The sequence below is a fragment of the Malaclemys terrapin genome, chromosome 12, assembly GCF_027887155.1.
Source record: "Malaclemys terrapin pileata isolate rMalTer1 chromosome 12, rMalTer1.hap1, whole genome shotgun sequence".
Taxonomy (NCBI): Eukaryota; Metazoa; Chordata; order Testudines; family Emydidae; genus Malaclemys; species Malaclemys terrapin.
This window is the reverse complement of record NC_071516.1, coordinates 35,951,722-35,955,446: the sequence shown is the minus strand read 5'-3', so window position 1 is coordinate 35,955,446 and position 3,725 is coordinate 35,951,722. Positions and strand designations below refer to the sequence as shown.

The following is a 3,725-nucleotide window of genomic DNA, read 5'->3' as shown; positions in this document are numbered from 1 at the left end:
TCAGTGCCCCTTCACATCTTTGTTCCTCAGGCTGTAGATCAGTGGGTTCAACATGGGGGTTAATATCCTGTAAAGCACCGAGATCAGTCTGTCATTGTCCAGCGAGTAGCTGGAGATGGGCCTGACGTAGGTGAGGATGGAGCTCCCGTAGTACATCAGGACGATGGTCAGGTGGGACCCGCAGGTGGAGAAAGCTTTGAGCCTCCCTTCTGTGGAGCGTATCTTCAGGAGGGTGGAGACGATGTAGATGTAAGACAAGATGATGCACAGGAATGGGATCCACCCAATGAAGACCCCGACGGCAAGCAGGATGATTTATTGAAGGAGGTGTCTCTGCAGGAGAGATTGAGGTGGGGCAGGATGTCGCAGAAGTAGTTGATCTGCTTGGCCCCGCAAAAGGGCAGCCAGAAGGTAAAAAATGTGTGCACTCCAGAGTTGAGGAAGCCACTGGCCAGGAGGCACCAGCCAGCTGGAGGCACAGGGTTTTCCTCATGATGACCAAGTAGTGCAAGGGGATGCATATCGCTACGTAGCGGACATAAGCCATCACCACCAGGAGGATGCACTCCATACTCACAAAGGCCAGGAATAAATAGAGCTGGACAATGCAGCCTGCATAGCTGATCCTCTTCCTTTCCACCAGTAGGTGCACCAACATCTGGGGACATTGGTGGTGGTGTAGCAGCGGTCCAGGAAAAAGAGGTTCCCCAGGAAAAAGTGCATGGGGGTTGTGGATCTGGAAATCCGTGCAGACAATGATGATGATGGAGATATTCCCCACCAGGGTGCACAAGTAGGTGACCAAGAAGACCCCAAAGAGCAAGAACTGAAGCTGCTGGAGGTTGGAGAACCCCATGATGATGAACTCAGTTGGGGCAGTGTCATTTGCCATTTTCTTCACAGCTGAGAGGGATGACTCGAAAGGGAATAAATTTAAGGAATGAGGCTGAGGTTGGATGCCCAGTCTTTATTACAGTTTATGGGAACTGAGCATCTAAATCCCTTAGGTAGATTTTGAAAAACTCAGATGTAGGTTGTTTGTGAACTAGGACAGAACATTTTAGGGGATAATTTCAGCTTAAATTGTGCAATATCAAGGCAGGCAAGTGTGTCTGTGTGTCTCCTCATGTGTGTATTTTATTTGATTGCATGATTGTGTTTATTACTGTATCTGGTTATGTGTGTTTGTGTCTGTGAGAGTTTTATTGTGTATATATATGATCTGTTCTGAAAACATCCACGCAGTGTGCAGCGGCAGTCATCTGAAAACATCTACTCAATGTGCTACAGCAGTCAAAAAAGTGAACAGAATGTTGGGAATTAGTAAGAAAGGGATAGATAATAAGACAGAAAATATCATATTGTCTCTATATAAGTCCATGATATGTCAATTCTTGAATACTGAATGCAGATGTGGTCGCCCCATCTCAAAAAATATATATTGGAATTGGAAAAGGTTCAGAAAAGGGCAACAAAAATTATTAGGGGTATGGAATGGCTGCCATATGAGGAGAGATTAATAAGACTGGGACTTTTCAGCTTGGAAAAGAGATGACTAAGGGGTGATATGACAGAGGTCTATAAAATCATGAGTGGTGTGGAGACTGTAAATAAGGAAGTGTTATGGAAGTGTTATTTAGGGGCGACCAAATGAAATTAATAGGCAGCAGGTTTAAAACAAACAAGAGGAAGTATTTCTTCATGTAATGCACAGTTAACCTGTGGAACTTGTTGTCAGGTGATGTTGTCAAGGTCAAAACTATCACAGGGTTCAGAAAAGAACTAGATAAATTCATGGAGGATAGGTCCATAAATGGCTATTAGCCAGTATGGGCAGGGATGGTGTTACTAGCCTGTTTGCCAGAAGCTGGGAATGAGCAACAGGGGATGGATCACTTGATGATTACTTGTTCTGTTAATTCCCTCTGGGGCACCTGGCATTGGCCACTGTCAGAAGACAGGATACTGGGCTAGATGGACCTTTGGTCTGACCCAATATGGCCATTCTTATGTATATGTTTGTCATAGTGTTTGTGATTGCAGTAGTGCCTATTTTCTATAGGGGGGAGGGATAGCTCAGTGGTTTGAGCATTGGCCTGCTAAACCCAGGGTTGTGAGTTCAATCCTTGAGGGGGCCACTTAGGGATCTGGGGCAAAATCAGTACTTGGTCCTGCTAGTGAAGGCAGGGGGCTGGACTCAATGACCTTTCAAGGTCCCTTCCAGTTCTAGGAGATAGGATATCTCCATTAATTTATTTATATATGGATATGGTTGTGCTGTGTGTGGTGTTCTTCATGTATGCGATTGTGTATGTGATTCTGTGTGATTGTGGTAGTGTCTATTGGTGTTCAATTGTGTATGCATATAGTTATGAATTTTTGCTAATTTATATGTAGGTGTTTGTTTGTACAGTTGTGTGTGCTTTTGTGTGATTCTGGTATGGTCTCCATGTGTGTTTTTCAATGTGCATATATATGATTGTATGTGTGTATTTGTGGTAGTGTCAGTGTGTGTGTTTAATTGTGTTTGCATGTGTGTAAGTGCAGCAGAATACGTGTGTGGATTCTGTGTCTGTATATGTCTGTGGTTTTTTTACTTACCTATTTCTACTCAATACAATTTTGGGTTGCAGATATAAAATTCCTCATTGATCAAAGAGAGGCTAATCCCTATCTATAGGGCTGTGGGATGCTATTTCAGTTCTGGGTTGGGCATTACAGGAGGAATCCTATCTCAGATACAGCTCTGATACTAAAGTCATAAAGCTCTAAAACACTCTCCTATGGCTGGTGTGTGTAACATTTTCATACCAACCTTTCCCACTGCCACCTCCAGGCATTTTCCATTCCACCTCACAGCCAGGCAGCCCACACCATTTCCTTGTCTATATCCCGCCCCGGTTCATACCCAGGTACATCACTGAATATGACAAATATGAATGAATATGAATATGAATATCACGAATAAACCGAATAATACTTTTCAGCGGTACAAGAATGAATCAACTCGTTCCCCTTATCTCTTGCTAATCACTCATTCACTCACTAACTCCTATCTATCTATCTATCTATCTTCATCACCTTTATCAGGACTCTATGTCTTTCTTTCATTCGTTCTTTCGTTCTGTAGCGGGGTGAACACCCGCTCCAGCCCTGAAAGGGTTGGAAAAGCCCTGCAGAGGGCTGGGGCTGCGAAAGGGAGCAAAACCCTGGCTGATTGGGGGAAGTGGCTGCAGCTGGGGCCTTATAAAAAGGAACTGGGCCTTATAAGAAAGCCTGGGAAGCCAGAAGGAGCAGTATCCCTCTGACTAGAGAGAGAGACAGGCCTGGCTGCTTGGGAACTCACCCAGGGGACCTAGAGTGAGGCAGGGCTGGGGAAAGGCTTTAGGAGCTCGGAGGCCCTAGCCAAGTAACTCCCCAGGCTGCAGGGCCTAGTTCAAGGCCCATCTAGGTATTGGGCTTGCAGAGGGGCAGCCTGAGGATGGGTAAAGGCAGCCAGTCTAAACCCCTTGTTGCCTGTGATGATCGGCTGATAGACTGCAGTCCGCCCTAGGGCACGGGGGCTAAACTGAGACTGGCAGTAGCCACGACTGACGCGATGTGGGGATAGTGGGTGAGGAAATCCAGTAAGACTGTGGGGTACTGCAGGAGGCAAAACCCTGAGACAAGGGCACCGGGGTCCTGGGAGGGAAACGGGGGACAACGGCAAGCGGATCACCGGCCTG

General features: G+C 46.0%; 1 pseudogene; it reads right to left on the bottom strand.

The window, feature by feature from the left end:
- Positions 1–892, bottom strand: LOC128846806 (olfactory receptor 5V1-like; annotated as a pseudogene).
- Positions 893–3,725: the final 2,833 nt, after the last annotated feature.